Raw genomic sequence first — 17370 nt, 5'->3', positions numbered from 1 at the left:
CAATTGGGGTTAGGTCTTTTCAAAGAACTGTAGAAGTCCCAACTAACACAAGAAAGACACTATTCGCCTCCCAGTGCTCCAGACAGCAAAAGGAGGAGCCTATGGACAAACACACAGGTGAGTCCATAAAGATTTAAGGAGTAACCGCTCCTTTCCAAGGGCGCCAGGCTCTGAGCCAGCAACCATCCAGATGACCTCAATTTAGGGAATGAGAGAAAGAGCAAGAGAGAGGTTTTTCACCCTGGTTTAAAAATGTAAACACCTAAGTAAAAATTAAAAGACTGAAACTAGTCAATTATGAGTCAAGTACAGTAGTATCCATGAATGCAACACAATTGCAGACATCTGGATGCTAATACAAAGAAAATGTCATTTAGAGTAAAAAAAGATATTCAATTTATTTTTTCTTAATCTTTAGCTGTAATTGATTCTAAAATTCATTATTATTTCTTTTGAAATAGAATGTATGCTTTTAAATCGGAACACTACATCTTATCATAAAGTAAGATAGAATGATCTTGGCTCAGGTTTTCATTTTTACTTTTTTTCCCCAAAATAAGCTGGCTCTTTTCAGGGCAATGCACTTAACATATTTTGGAGACACGGGTCATAGCATATACCTTGTACAAGACATACAGCTATGGGGAGGGGGGACTTTCACTTTGTTTTTTTACCACAAAATTCTAAGAATGAGTTTTTGAAATTTGAAGTGTCATACCACATATATGCATAAATGGTGTAATTATGTTCTCTCATAAAGGCTTGGTTAGTGACAGAGATAAAACCATTTCATGTCTAAACAATAAAATGATAAAGACAAATCATGGGTGTGTTTTTCAAATTATTTCTGGGTGAGATAGAAAGTTCTGTTCCAAACGCATCTTATTTGCAAAATGCCTAAAGTGAACAAAACATGCTGTGGAGGCAAAGGCATTTCCAGAATTCAAAATATTAAAATAGCTGGAAACCATATAAATAATATTGCCAACACTGGCATATTATTTATGATCTGTTAGTAAATGTTTTTGAAAGCTAGACAATTTGAATTCAGATTGTGACCTCTTAGGACCCAGTCTCCTCATATCTAAAACATAACACATTAAGTTCGTGGGAAAAAATTTATGGTAAATAAAAGCCCGACAATAGAAAAATATCTTTTCTATTTGTGAGGATTTTTAAAAAATATTTTATTTATTTGTTTTTGAAAGAGGGGAGAGAGAAAGAAGTCAGGAGGAGCAGGAAACATCAACGCCCATATGTACCTTGACCAGGCATCCCGGGGTTTCCAACTGGTGACCTCAGCATTCCAGGTCGACACTTTATCCACTGGATCACCACAGGTCAGGCATTTGTGAGTTTTTTTATGAGAGAATAATTTGAAGGAAAAATATGTATACTGTTTTCACCTGGTGGATCACCTGATGGATCACAAAACATAAGGATATGGTATGATGGGCTAGTATAATATTTTAATAATAAACTGAAGTGAACTATTCATATAATACTTTTTCTAACTGCAAGTCATGCTTAGAATTTCATCCCCCAATCAAATATGTATATTTATTTCCACCATCTGCATTTATATTTCACATTTAAAACTTTAATATATTTTAAATTGGGTTTTGTATATAATGAAATAGGAAATTTAATTTATTTTTTCCAAATAATTAGTCATTCAGTTTAATATATTATTTTTTTGATTATTGAGATTATGACATACTAAATTCTTACAAACACTTGAGTGAGTTTCTAAAGTTTTATCTGCTCAATAATTAGTCTGTTCATTCCTTGACTAGAAAAATACCTTTTTAATTATTAGATTGTAAATTGGTATGTTCAATGTCTGTGTTACATATAATAAGAATTAATATGTGTCTTTCCACACAGAAGAATGTATGTCTCTTCATTTATTCCAGAATTTTATGTCTCAAAGTATAATGTTATTAGTGACATCAAGTGATTGAACATTCTTTTAAAGTTTATTGTTAGTATCTTTACTTTTTATTGAAATTATGTACGTCAGCCTGACCAGGCAGTGGTGCAGTGTATAGATTATTGGCCTATGTTGCTAAGGACCCAGGTTTGAAACTTCGTGGTTGCTGGCTTGAGTGAGGGCTTATCTGACTTGAGCACAGGGTCGCCAGCTTGAGCATGGGATCACAGACATGACCCCATGGTCACTGGCTTGAGCTCAAGGTTGTTGACTTGAGCAAGGGGTCACTGGCTTGGCTGAAGCCCCCTGATCAAGGCACATATGAGAAAGCAACCAGTGAACAACTAAGGTGCCACAACTATAAGTTGATGCTTCTCATCTCTTTCCTTTCCTGTCTGTCTGTTCCCATCTGTCTCCTTCTCTCTCTCTAAAAGAAAAAAGAAAGAAAATATGTGCATAATTATTTTAACTTTACTGGATTTTCTACTATGTCAGACAGATATTGATTTCTGACTATTGGATTGCTAAGCAACCACTCAAAGTAGTTTTCATAAGTTGATTCCCTTGAGTTTTCAGGTGGGCAATCAAACCACCTGTGAAGAGAGATATTACTGTCTTCTACTTTGCAGTATGTAGCTCATGTCTTTCTTATCTTATTTTATTGTCTAAACTTTTCAAATCAATAATGAATGTACCAGTGATTGTAGACATGTTTTTGTTATTAATTTTAATGGGAGTGCCCATATTTTTTCACTGCTAAATATACTTTAAGGCTGGTTTCCAATAAATTATTAGATTATTAAGAAAATGACATTCTATTCCTAGTTCTAGAAACTTTAAAAACTGAGAAATGAATATTATTAATCACCTTTTTTATATTTTTCAAAAAATCTTATAGTTTTTCTCTCTTGACCCATTTATTCATTTATGTTAAATCATCTTTACATTCCAGCAACAAAATATATGAAGACATAGTGAGTTATCACTGGAATAGACTACATACTAAACAATATGCATTAATATTTTATTAAAGTATTTGTATCTATGAGACTCTTATGTAGTTTAAATAGTGGCATTTGTTCCTTTCAGATTTCATGGTGATAAGTTGTAATACCATCTAACTACCATAACATTACTGAGGACACAGTTTTGAAAACTTAAATTTCAAGAGCTCTTTCCTAGTTCTCTATTTCTTACCAATTCCATTTTGATTATGTGCCTCTTCCTAGCAAAACATCAGTGTTCTCTAGTTTTATACTTATAGCACAAAGTTATCAATTTATTTTCTACCAATTTTTTTTATTTCTAAATTATTTTTTGTCTTTAATTTTAACCACTGAAGCCCTGGCCAGTTGGCTCAGTGGATAGAGTCAGTCCCACGTATGGATGTCCTGGGTTCAATTCCTGGTTAGGGCACACAAGAGAAGTGACCATCTGCTTCTCTTCTTCTCCCTCTCCCCTTTCTCTCCCTCTTACCCTCCTGCAGCTAGTGGCTTGACTGGTTCAAGCATTGGCCCCTGGCTCTGAGGATAGCTAGGTTGGTCCAAGCATCAGCCAAACAAGGGTTACTTGGTGGATCCCAGTTGGGGTACGTGTGGGAATCTGTCTCACTATCTCCCCTCCTCTCATTTAAAAATAAATACATAAAAGATTTTAAGCACTCTTGCTTGGTAACTAATGATTCATTAAATTTATATATTCATTCTGAAATGTGCAATCTAACAATACAAAATGACCTTCTTCACTCCATTCAATTATCTTTGTCTCATATACAAGGCAGTGTTTTCAGAACAGAGCCACTGTTGGTAATATGAGGATAAGGGACTTCCAGGAATTAGGGCATAATTCTTATAAAGGGAGGCAGAGGATCAGAGAAACAGTCATTCACCAGCTCACCTGAAACATCAGAGCTAGTAGACAAATGAGAGCTTGTAGATCTAGCCTCTGAAGTGGGATCACAAAGGGCAAAGCCATGGCTAGGTCTAGGTAAACTTCTGCCTCAAGGAAAATGCTCTCCCTGAGTAACTGCTACCTGTGCAAGTCCACACCACATGCCTGGTGGTGGCCTGGGAATACAGTTGGTCAGGAGTGCCAGCTCTCATAAGGATGAGTTAAATCATGAGCAGGGGAGAGTAAAAATAAACAAGGGTTCACCTGTCAGCTCTAATTTTGTCATAATATTTGACCATGATATCTTTCTAAGACTAGTGATTTCTACTTCTAAGGTTAATAATTTTCATCTCCCAAATTTTGTGTGTTTCTTCTATGCTCAGTGCAAACAAGAACTGCACAGAGAAGGGAATTCTAGGAAATGTAGTTCTCAGCCTTCACCAAGTTCCTATAACTCAACCCAACACATTACATTTTCTCTAGTATGAATTTGTAATTGTTATTTTAATTTTGGTATACTTTCTCAATATGTCTTAAAGCATACTTTGATGCTTGTTTAATAGGTTTTTTTCTGATTTTAAAATAATAAGTTGTCTAGATAACCTCTATAAGAATGGTAGAAGAATGAGTAACCCAGCATGTAAATATTGAAAAATAAAATGATGCAAATATTTGTTTAATTCATAAGAAGTCATGAAAAGAGAAAAAAGGAAAATAAATCAGGCAGATGAAATAAAAAGCAAATACTAAGATGGTAGATATAAATGAAGTAGTTATAACATTAATTATATTATATATAAATAGTCTAAATATTCCATGAAAAAGATTAATACTGTCAGTCAAAGCTTTTAAAATCTAACTATGTGCTACTTACAAGAGACAGCCTTTAGTTGTCAGACACAGAAAGGCTGAATGTAAAAAGACAGAGAAAGATATGCCAGGCAAACCAAATTTGTATGTTAGATAAGCTTCATTCAGACATAAGTTATCATGCTATTGACCATGAATTCAATGTTAATTGATCAATTTATATTAAATAGGTGCCTTTATTATTTTTTATTAAATATTTTTTTAGATTTTATTTATTGAGTTATAGAGAGAGGAGGGTGGGGAGAGAAAGAAAGAGGGGGGAGAAATAGGAAGCATTAACTCGTGGTAGTTGCTTCTTGTATGTGCCTTGACTGGGCAAGCCCAGGGTTTTAAGCCGGTGACTTTAGCTTTCCAGACCAACACTTTATCCACTGCACCACCACAGGTCAGGCCTTAAATAGGTGCCTTTAATAAACAATCAACAATGAAACAAAGTTATATATTGATCATTTGATAGAAATATTGTGACCAGAAGCTCATACATAGGAACCTAACTCTACATTTCCTTTAGGAGCAATGGTTTGGTATTTGCTAATTTGGTGTTTGCGGCAGCTTCATCGAATATCACTAATGTGAATGACAAGAACTGTGTATAATGTCATGGATTTATGATGTGTATCATGCCACAGATGGTGCTGTAGCCTTTCCACAGCATCTTCTGTTCATGTGAATTCATATTCTCAATTTGGGGGCTCAAAGTGAAGAGACTCACATATTTACCTTTTAATCTCTCTTACTTGTTTGTCCTGATTGTTGGCAGGCTGGGGCATGAGTTAGCTCTGTTATACTTGTTTTGTTTTGTTTCATTTTATTTTTATAATTTACAAGTGTCCTAAGACCAGGTTAAGCCCAAGGACATACGTTGTTTGGCCTGTGAAGTGTTTTTGACATTTTTAAATTAGTTGTTCACATTTAAAAACCCAAAGATTTTATATAAAATTTTGATAGGATAAGACACATAACTCTCCCTCACACCTCCTGTGACCAGTGTTCCAATTTTTTGCCTTATAAGTCTCTGAGCACCCACACAAATCAGTAGCAGACACCCATAAATGAGTGTAGATCTGTCCTCTGGTCATTCTGTCTGAACAAAGTGGACAAGCAAACTAACATTCTTCCCTTTGAGACCATCTCCCTCCAGTACAGTCTCCCTGGGATTTTCCTGGTTGGGTTGGCATGCTGCAGCTGTCCACTCCCAGTTGGTCCTCTATGTTGCTCAGAACCATCTGTCAAGCAGGCATGAGGGTTTTTCCTCACCAGTCAACTACACATGAACTCCATAAGAAAAGGAGGCAATGTAGCAGAAACAGGTGTCAGAGTCTAGAACACAAGCTTATGCAACTTAGCTGTGCTTCCTGTACCTGTTGGAGACCAGTTACATAGATGCAATATTCACCTGATTATGAAGAACTACTGTGCTCGCCCAAACTCACTTGGTCAGACAGCACCTAGTGCATCATGGAAGGTTCTGGCTTCATGGACACTGATCCTGTGGCCAGAAGTTTAGTATTTTTCAGGGCCAAGTAACAAGCTAAAACCTTTTATTCAAAACATAGAATATTGCTCTGTAGAAGAGGGGTCTTTGCTCAAAACTCCTCTGGCTCTGTCCTATGAGTCTATCGTTGGGGCTTGCCAGAGATGCCAGTCACTTGACGTATCATTTGATCTGCTGTCATAAGGCTCAAGTAACAGCACAGTTTGCGTTATTACCAGGACTTGCTCAGAATCTTTTCTTGCTCTCAAACCCCACTAAAAAATTGGCAGCCTTTCAGGTTACTCAGTACATAGGCGGGAGAAACACACTCAAATGTGATGTTTGTTGCCTCCAAAATCCAGATGCCTCCTTAAGTGTGGAACGTCTTTATAGTTGTGGGTAGAAAAATCACACAGCAACTTTTTGTTATCCAAGAAAAGAATATTCTGACATGCTCCAGACCTCCAGATGCCTCCGGTTGTGGTCCCATGAAGTGCCCTGGCATTTGTCTCCTGCCCTCTGGCTGTCATGGATCTCCAGTAAGGCATCTATTATGAACTGAGTTGTGTTTGTCTTCCCACCTTCCCATACCTATTCCTGTTTTGAAGATTTAACCCCCAGTATACTCTGTTTAGAGAGAGGGCCTTTAAAGAGGTCATGAAGGGTAAATAAGGCTGTAAGTTGGGACCATAATCCTATATGACTGGTCCTTATAAGAAGAGGAGGAGATATTAGAACTCCATGTGGGCACAAAGAAAAAGTCATACGAGGAAACAGAGAGAAGGCAGCCAACTGCAAACCAGGAGGAGAGGTCTTGCCAGAAACCAGCCCTGCTGTCATTTTAAACTTGGACTTCTAACCTCCAAAACTGTGAGAAAATACATCTCTGTTGTTTAATCCACCTAATGTATTTTGTTATGGCAGCCTGAGCCAACCGAGATAGCATCTAAGAGACTTGTTACCTCCTAATCATCAGATTTAATCTGAATAATTCCAGGAATGTAGAGAGTCAGTGTAGTAATTTGTAGGATATCAAAATAATCAAGTTCTCCACAGATGGGATTATGGCAGAGAAGGAAGGTGTACATAACTCTGAGACAAGATTGTGAAAGGTATATTGTTGGTCCTGCCAAAGAACAGCCAACTTTTTCTCTGGGTATTTGCAAGTTAGAAAAAATAAGAAAATAAAAAAACTATCTATCTATCTATCTATCTATCTATCTATCTATCTATCTATTCATCCATATATCTATGCATTGTCAGATTAATAATTACATATCAAGTGCCAGGACCTGTGTTGATATTTTCCAGTAAAGGTACCACATCTAGAAGAGCAGCAGCTACTGGAGTCATCATGTAATTTAAATTTATGGTGTCTATAGTCTTATTACCTTCTGAAAAGGCCCAAGGAGTAAGTTAATAGGAATATAATACTCTTTTTAAAAATTTATTTATTGATTTTCTAGAGAGAGAGAGGGTGCAGGAGAGAGAGAGAGAGACATCAATTTGTTGTTCCACTTATTTATGCATTCATTGGTTAATTCTTGCATGTGCCCTGACCGGGGATTGAACCTGCAACTTTGGTGTGTAGGGACAATGCTCTGACCAACTGAGCTTCCTGGCCAGGGTAAAATGTAATATTCTTTCAAGTTACTAAAAAAGAGTAACCTGGTCAAAACTTATTGCAGAATTACTATATGATCACCACTGCTAAATATTTCAAGTTTTTGATGATTACACTAATCTTTGCAGTCCACCCAGAGCCACGATATTTTGTTTGTTTGTTTGTTTGTTGTCCTAGAAGAAAGGAAAAGTTCAAAGAACTTCCACTTGTTGCTTCCTACCATCCAAACAGCAGGGTCCTAATGTGCAGTGTTCCAGTGTGTATTTTAATCACTACTGTCAGTTACTAAAGAATAACAAAGTGGGTCCATGAGCCAACTGGAGCCATTGTGGGATTTGAACTATAGCTCATTTATTATTTGATCAACATAAGTCTTTACTTCAGTGGAACACAGTGGCATTATTATTCTCACAGATTAACATCAATTCAGAGTCAGTGTCTAGTGACCCACAAAAGTCTGAGAGTTTTTCTTTCTCCATTACACTTCCATTTTACTAAATAGATACAGGTCCTTTTGAGGAAGCCTTGGAGGGTGATTTACAGAATATATTTGTAGCAAAGCCTCAGAGTCTTCAGTTGTACAATTATTTTTTTAATGATAGTACTCCCTTTGACTCCAGCTCCATAAACACAGGGGTCATGTTGCTTGGCTCACCCTCCTATTCCCAGAACCAAACATAGTTAGTGGCACAGAGGAGGCACATGAGTATTTTCTAAATGAGTGAACAGGGAAGGCCTGTGGGAAAGGAATACACTCAGCTTTGGGCCCAGCTCACACACAGGTTTGAAACTAAAGGCCATCAAGACTAGTCATAAAGAGTGCCCAGTACCCAAGGGTTCATCTCCCTTCCTGCAGCTACCCATTGGCGACAACTTCATGGGACCAGATCCTAGGTATCAATAATACTGAATCTTGGCTACATCTCAACCTCTTTTGGCCAAAGACAACCTCTCTTAGTTCACTGGTCTTCACTTCCAGATTTACCCAAATCTCAGCTCCAAGGATGAATCTTGGTTAAACACAAAAAGAAGGATTAAAGAAACACCAGCCCACTCTCTGAGACTGAAAATCAAATCACCCTTGACATCATCTGACTTTGGGCTCATGCCCCATACAAGTTCATGGGCATCTGATGTCTTAGAGCAGGGGTCTCAAACTCGCGGCCCGCGGGCCGCATGCGGCCCGCAGACTAATCCACGAAGTTCAAAATATTTTGGATAAAATTAAGTAAGCCTAGGGGCCTACTTGTATTTTTCATTTCTCTAGCATCCTAGCTAGATATTAGCTTAGTTAACAGCAGTTGTGATGCGAACTACAGTTTCTGGTCGTTTTGTGACACTGAGTAAACTGCATGTACGATTGTGCTTGTTGTACTGATTTTTTTTTTGTTTTCAACTGCAGTGAGAAAAGTGTTGCATAACAGTTGCCTTTTGTAGACCTAGTGCGGCCCGCCGAATGGCTGTGATCTTGCTCTGCGGCCCACATGCTGAGTTGAGTTTGAGACCCCTGCCTTAGAGTCTGAGGCCTTGACTCTTAGTGGTAGTTTGCTGGATCAGATCTCACTTCCCTCCTTTTTCTGCCCCACTGCTCTTACCAGCCTCCTCCCCACCACTTGTCAGAAGCCCTTTTGACAGAATTCCCTGATACCTGCTTAGGTCTTCAATTTGATGCCATGCTTTGCATTTTAATTATTAACTCTTTTACTTATTTTGTAGTAGGTTTAGATAACCACAGAAAAGTTGCAAAATAGTAGACAGTTCCCATTTACCCTTCATGCAATTATCAAACCAGGAAGCTAACAATGATAGAGTACACTTCGTTAAACCATCGATCTTGCTGAAATTTCTTTGTTTTTTGTTTTTTGTTTTTTGTTTTTCCATGAGTGTCCATTTACTGTCCCAGGATACAATCTAAGATCCTACCTCTTATTTAGTTACATTTTCTCTTTAGCCTCCTTTGGTCTATGACAATGTCTTAGTTTTTCCTTGTCTTTCATGACCCTAACATATTTGAAGAATACTAATTAGGTATTTCAAAAAGTTTCTCAATTTGTGTTATGTGGAATATTTTAAAGGTAATATTGCATCATGTTACTTCCAGCTTAAAATTCCTACTTCCATATCACTTTCAGAATAATATCTTAAACTTCCCATCTGGACACATGGACTCTTGACCATTGGATCTTGCCATCATTTCATCATCTTTATGGCCTTTAGAATTACCCGGTTCTGCAGCCATTCCAAACCCCCTCTAATAATATGCTCCAGCATCTTCATCCTCACTATATCTGAAATCAATTTTCCCTTCCCCTTTATTTACCATGTGAACTCCTAATTTTATTCAAGACACTATTGTTCAGGCAAGTAATATTAGAAGCTACAAAACCCCCACATCTTAGTGGCTGAACATCACAGTTTGTTTCTTGTTCACTCATTCATGTGGATTGTTTGGTTGGGTGGTTTTCTTGGGAAGCTGTCCTCCAAGTGATAGAACATCTCAGGGAATATCTCAGGGAACTGCCATTCTCAACAAGCAGCACCATAAAAGGGAAGAAAAAAGAAGTGCATGTGGAAGTTTGTATATATGTGTATATATATATATGTGTGTGTGTGTGTGTGTGTGTGTGTGTGTGTATATATATACATCTACATATATCTACATATACATATACACACATATGGCACAAGCTGATACAGTTTCACAACATTTCTGCTCATATTACATTGGTCAAAGCTAATTGTAAGATCACCTTCATATGCAAGAGATTAAGGAAATAAGTGTAGTTTCTGGATCCCAGGACAAAAATGAAGCAGTTTAATAAAGTTATGGCATTACTCTGCCACTGGCCACCCTCTAGTCACCAAATTGCTTGCTTCTTCTTTCACCATAATACAACTTGCACACTCTCTTCCCAAGAGAGAACTCAGACATTTATCCAGTTATAGTATGCAACTCAGAACCCAGGATCACTGTATGGCTCAGGCCTCTCCGGGAAAACAGCAGCAGGGCTTCTTGGTCTGGTTTTCTGTGCTATGAGAGATAGATCTACCCCACCACCACCACCATTTTTCTGATTTCCAAAATGTGGTGGATCAGGACAGGAGACCTGCATGAAACTCTCCCATTTGGAGAAAGGAGGAATGAAAGTCTCATAGCCATCACTGGTCCATAGGTATACTTTTCAGTCCTGTAGAACAGGTGTGGTGATATTTCCCTGCTCTGGACACTGGGGAAACTCTGAATAGACCCTGTATTTGCTCTCTGAGACCCTGTGGATAAGGTCCCAGACATCACCCTCTGGGGGGCTCCTCCTTGCTCATTATCAACAACTATGTAACAGTGGACTTTCTTTTTGGAACAGTACAGCTTTGGGAGCTCACATCTTGTTTAGATAACACTGAGGACTCAAAGATTGTTTTGAAGTCCAAAACATTAAAGAATATTTTGATCCAGACTCATGGTATTCTTGGCAATGCAATTGTCTCAAAAAGTTAGTGACTTCTGATCTACTTGCCTCCAGTCAATTCCAGGTACCAGTAGCCACACCCCAAGGCCTTCCTTGGACATCATTCTGGAATGGGCTTTGTTTCCCTGCTCCAATGACTCTTTCTCAACATAATGGCAACCTTTCTGAGGACATTGGGCTTGAGTGGGAAGTCTACATGCTTACACACATATTTTTCTGAGTTATTTTATTTCACTCATATAAACTTCACCAGAACTTTATCAGCTCAAATTATTTTTTCCCCCACATTTTACTGTCTGGGGACTAGGAGCAGTTACCTTTTACAAACCTACAAGGCCCTGAATTGCTGGACTCTCTATTACTTCTCATTTTCTGCTTACAAAACAGCCAATTATTTCTTGAGTTTGTTTCTTTTTTGTGTTGCCTATACAAACAGAGCCACCTCCAATGAAGACAAATGTATAACACTTCATTTTCCAATGACTCCCTCTACAAACGAATAGTAATGGGGTCTGTCTGCCACAGGTGACCATTTTGCCAAATGATTTGTCACAACATAACACAGATGTCCAGCCACCCAGCATGCTATGTTTCCTTCTCACCACTTGCCCAACTGCTGAGAAAATAGCATATATGTATTTGCCACAGCAGCAACTGACTGCAAGGTACCAATTTTCATGCTATTAAATAAACCATACTAGTTGTTGCAAATGACCCCCATGTTTCAGTTGCTCAACAAAATCAAAATGTATTTGTCACCCACCTGATGTTTAATGAGAATTTTCTAGTTAGTGAGTCAGAGAGCTTGGCGACTCTTCCCATCTTGGGATGCTTTGCTCCCCAACAGGTGGTTCTAAATTTGTCAGAGGAGAGAAGACAAAGGATTAGGTGTGCAAGATATTTTATGGGCTAGCCTGGAAGCATCATACATCACATCTGCCCAAATTTCATCAGTCAGAGTTAGTTGTATGAGCCTACTGGAGTAGCAGGGCCCTGGTTAAAATACCACTCTGGTGCCTAGGAAGATAATTAAAAGGTTAACAATAATTAACATAGTTTCTCCCACAAAGATTGCCTGACTAGGTGGTGGTGCAGTGGATAGAGCATCAGCCTGGGATGCTGAGGACCCAAGTTTGAAACCCTGAGGTCACGAGCTTGAGTGTGGGATTATAGATGTGACCCATGGTTTATGGCTTGAGCCCAAAGGTCACTGCTTTGAAGCCCAACCTCACTGGCTTGAGTCCAAGGTCACTGGCTTGAGCAAGGGGTCATTTGCTCTGCTGAGGCCCTTCCCCCTCATCAAGGCACACATATATGAGAAAGCAATCAATGAACAACTAAGGTGCTGCAACAAAGAATTGATGCTTCTCATATCTCTCCCGTCCTGTCTGTCCCTATCTTCTCTCTCTCTCTCTCTGTTGCTTGCTAAAACCATACACACACACACACACACACACACACACACACATATACATAATCAATCTGAAATTTCACCTGTCTTTGCAGAATCAAGCATCTCCCCCTCCACTTACATATATCTTGTATATAATTTTCATCACAGTACCTCCCACACTGCATTAAAAATTACTTTATTGACTTATCAGGTAACGAGTGCCTCAGGGTTAAGCACTGTCCTGCACTCATCTCTGTAACACCTGAGCCTGGCACTCTGCATGGCCCTGGGCAGGTGCTGAATGGATGCTTGTCAAGAGAATATTGTGATGGGAGGGTGGCCAAGTTCAGAGTGGACTTTGAGAGTCTGTCCTCTCTACAGAGTAGGTCGGAGTTTCCCTAATGAAAAGAAAAATAAGGATTATTATGAAATATATTTTCTAATAAAAGTGAAAGTAGCATTATGTTCTTTTTTACTTATTCAAGTGGAAAAATTGTGCCCCTCCTAATCCTTGGCACTCACTTGCTGATTTTGTATTACCCAATGGATTATTCTTAACACAATTAAGTTCTCAATAGAAGCTATTATTTATATTCATTAGAATAACATCTCTTGTCTTGAATAAATTCTTATTCAGAAAATAACCCTGCCCTGACCTGTGGTGGCGCAATGAATAAAGCGTCAGCCTGGAATGCTGAGGTCGCTGGTTCGAAACCCTGGGTTTGCCTGGTCAAGGCACATATGGGAGTTGATGCTTTCTGTTCCTCCCCTCTTCTCTCTCTCTCTCTCTCTCTCTCTCTCTCTCTTTATCCTCTCTTAAATAAAATATAAAAAAATTAATAAAAAGAGAAAAAGAAAAAAAACAACCCATAAAATGTGGGCATTGAGTTGCCATTCAATACTGGGAAGGTGATGTGTGGGAAGTCTGTTGCCCTGAAGATTTAGTAATGTGCCCCAAGACTTCTCTATTCAAGGAGCCCAAGATAGAGAACCTTCTTATTCAGACAGAACTATGCCCAATTAATGGATGGGAGTACACAGAAATGTGGAACAACAGCCCGTGTGTTTGCTATTTACCTAAGAAATAAAGGACTCTTAATGAGAATCTTAAGAGCATGTGAGATGTCTCACGGCTCCTGAGGGTATCCCACAGGTGTGCAGTGTCCTGGTCTGTCTTAGCAAACAGAAAGATGGCCACCAGGACAGATGTGCCAGGAGCTCATAGGTGGTGATGATGGTTGGTGGTTGTGGAGACAAATTTCTGACAGATAGATGTAAAGTGCCTTGAAAAAGACCTTTTTATATCTTGCCCCAAAGTGACACCTAAGCTATCTGCAACCTCATCCCAACAGTCCTTTACTCTCTCTCCCCAGGGCCCAATTTGGAGAAAGGATTTAGCTACTCCAATGGGTGGCACAGTGCCTTAGAATCTGAATCTTTGGGAAGGTGACCTGCCTTTGAGAAATCCTATTAGCATAAAGGCTGTGTGAAACAGTTAGTTCATTGAGCAAAATGATTGTCACCCCCTACGGTTACCCACCTTTAACAGGAGGCAGTGGAGCACAACCCAGGGGACATCAGAGCATCAGAACCTGGCGGCTGGCAAACCTCAGGGGATGGAGGCGGGCCCCTCTCACCTTCCACAGGTTGTATCACCGGGCTGATTTAATCACAAGAAGGAACAGTCTGTCAGATGGGTAAAATGCCTTTTCTTTGCATTCAGCTTTTTTTTCTTTAACTAATGGGCTTCAATTTCTTTTTTGAGTAGTTTTAGGTTTATAGAAAAAATAGAGTAGAAAGTACAGAGTTCCTATATACCTCCTTCTCTCTGTATGGTTTCCCCCATTAATTACATCATCTATCAGTGTGAAACATTTGCTACAATTGATGGTGCAATTAATAATATGATAAATAAAATCATACTATAATCTGAGTAGCTTTAACATTTAATAATTAAAATAATTCAAAATTTAAATAACAAATAATTTTAATAAAATAATTAATAATATAATAATAAGTTATCATTAACTGAAATCCATAGTTTACATATGAGTTCACTCTTGGTATACATCTTACAGGTTTAGAAAAATGTATAATGACATGTATGCACGATTATAGTATCATATAGAGTAGTTTCACTGCCCTAAAAGTTGTCTGTGGTTCACTCATTCACCCCTCCCAACCCCATTCCCAATCCTTGGCGGCCAGTAATCTTTTTTTTATTGTCTATGTTTTTACCTTTTCCAGAATGTCATATAGTTGAAATCATAGAGTATTCAGCTTTTCCAAATTAGCTTTTCTTCACATAGTAATAAGAATTTAATATTCTTCTTTGTTTTTTTATTTTTATTTATTTTTTTATTTTTTTGCATTTTTCTGAAGCTGGAAACAGGGAGAGACAGTCAGACTCCCGCATGCGCCCGACCGGGATCCACCCGGCACGCCCACCATGGGGCGATGCTCTGCCCATCCTGGGCGTCGCCATGTTGCGACCAGAGCCACTCTAGCGCCTGAGGCATAGGCCACAGAGCCATCCCCAGCGCCCGGGCCATCTTTGCTCCAATGGAGCCTTGGCTGCGGGAGGGGGAGAGAGAGACAGAGAGGAAGGCGCGGCGGAGGGGTGGAGAAGCAAATGGGCGCTTCTCCTGTGTGCCCTGGCCGGGAATCGAACCCGGGTCCTCTGCATGCCAGGCCGACGCTCTACCGCTGAGCCAACCGGCCAGGGCTCTTTGTTTTTTTTTTTGTAGCCTGATTGCTTATTTAAAAAAAGAATCTCGGCCCTGGCCGGTTGGCTCAGTGGTAGAGCGTCGGCCTGGCGTGCGGAAGTCCCAGGTACGATTCCCGGCCAGGGCACACAGGAGAAGCGCCCATCTGCTTCTCCACCCTTCCCCCTCTCCTTCCTCTCTCTCTCTTCCCTCCCGCAGCGAGGCTCCATTGGAGCAGGGATGGCCCAGGCCCTGGGGATGGCTCCTTGGCCTCTGCCCCAGGCGCTGGAGTGGCTCTGGTCGCAACAGAGCAACGCCCCAGAGGGGCAGAGCATCGCCCCCTGGTGGGTGTGCCGGGTAGATCCCGGTCGGGAGCATGCGGGAGTCTGTCTGACTGTCTCTCCCCGTTTCCAGCTTCAGGACCTCAGTCTCTGGGTTCCAGCTGCCTGCCACACATCAGCCCCCTGGACAAGAAGCCTGTATCCTCCACCCAGCTGGCCTGGGCTGGGCAGGCTGCACTTGGCTACCTGCCCTCTGTGCCCCCAGAATTAATACTTTTGCTTCCTCTACCCCAGCTACCATTAAAACACAAGCCTTGCGCCTGACCTGTGGTGGCGCAGTGGATAAAGCGTCGACCTGGAAATGCTGAGGTTGCCGGTTCGAAATCCTGGGCTTGCCTGGTCAAGGCACATATGGGAGTTGATGCTTCCAGCTCCTCCCCCACTTCTCTCTCTCTGTCTCTCCTCTCTCTCTCTGTCTCTCCCTCCCTCTCCTCTCTAAAAATGAATAAATAAAATTAAAAAAAAACAAAACAAAACACAAGCCTTGCCTGACCTGTGGTGGCGCAGTGGATAAAGCTTCGACCTGGAATGCTGAGGTCCCCAGTTCGGGACCCTGGGCTTGCCTGGTCAAGGCACGTGTGGGAGTTGATGCTTCCTGCTTCTCTCCCTGTTCTATCTCTTTCCTCTCTCTCTCCCCCTCCAATAAAAATGGATAAATATAATCTTTTTTAAAAAAACAAAAAAACAAAAAATAAAAAATAAAAAAAAGAATCTCCGAATAATATTCCATTGTATGAATATACCACAGTTTCTTTATCCATTGAGCTATCAAACATCTTGATTGTCTCCATGTTTTAGCAATTATAAGTAAAGCTGCTATAAACATTCATGTACAGGTTTTTGTGTGGACATACATTTTAACTTGTTGTCAGTGGAAATGCTGTTGTTTTACGGAATTGCAAAGAAGGAATTCTAAGGGACTCACATGTGGAGGAAATAGACTTTCATAGTGCAAGTTATTTGGGGTTGAAAGACAAGGCTGCCCATAGGTTCCTAGTATCTTATCTCAATCTGTCCTGCCAAGGAAAAAATCCAGTCTTACTATTATTAAGCCCAGTATAAAGACCAAAGTCCAGGTATTCTGTTGCATAGTTCAATCCAATTAGTCCTCGTCCAGCTAGCGTAGTCTATGTTCCTGGCTGTGCCCTGGTTAGTGCTGTGTCCAGGCTTGGAGTCCAGTCCACACAGCTGCTGGCAGCTGGCCTGCCCATGTGGCTTTTTAGAACTGCATGGCTGCTTGGAAAAGACTCAGGAACAGATTCGGTGAGACTGTGTTTCCAAGCAGGAATAGAGAAGGGAACTTTCTTTCGTAAGCCTGTGTTTATATTGCGTTGGCTGGAAATAATTAGCTTTTCTTTAAGCCAATCAATCAGATTCTTAAAATTTTGTGGGTTTGCATTGGTTTCTCTCACTAACCAATCAGATCCTTTTTCTAGGCTAGTCTGACAGGCCTCTGTGGTACCATCTTGGCTTCCACTGTGCATGCCTTAAAGCAGAAACACAAAAGTACCTCCCTCTATAGCAGGGGTCCCCAAACTTTTTACACAGGGGGCCAGTTCACTGTCCCTCAGACCGTTGGAGGGCCAGACTATGAAGAAAACTATGAACAAATCCCTATGCACACTGCACATATCTTATTTTAAAGTGAAAAAAAAAAAACAGAATGGGAACAC

General features: G+C 40.0%; 1 long non-coding RNA gene across 1 annotated transcript; it reads right to left on the bottom strand.

Annotated features, from left to right (window-relative positions):
- Positions 1-1175: 1175 nt before the first annotated feature.
- LOC136320412 (uncharacterized) lies at positions 1176-16977 on the bottom strand. The gene is made up of 4 exons (XR_010728331.1): positions 16740-16977; positions 14192-14311; positions 12022-12111; positions 1176-1418 (listed from the first exon to the last, which is right to left on the bottom strand). It is a non-coding gene; the product is annotated as an uncharacterized lncRNA (long non-coding RNA).
- Positions 16978-17370: the final 393 nt, after the last annotated feature.

The sequence above is a fragment of the Saccopteryx bilineata genome, chromosome 1 (assembly GCF_036850765.1).
Source record: "Saccopteryx bilineata isolate mSacBil1 chromosome 1, mSacBil1_pri_phased_curated, whole genome shotgun sequence".
NCBI classification, from domain to species: Eukaryota; Metazoa; Chordata; class Mammalia; order Chiroptera; family Emballonuridae; genus Saccopteryx; species Saccopteryx bilineata.
The sequence above is the reverse complement of the archived record's forward strand: the minus strand, read 5'-3'. Positions and strand labels throughout refer to the sequence as shown.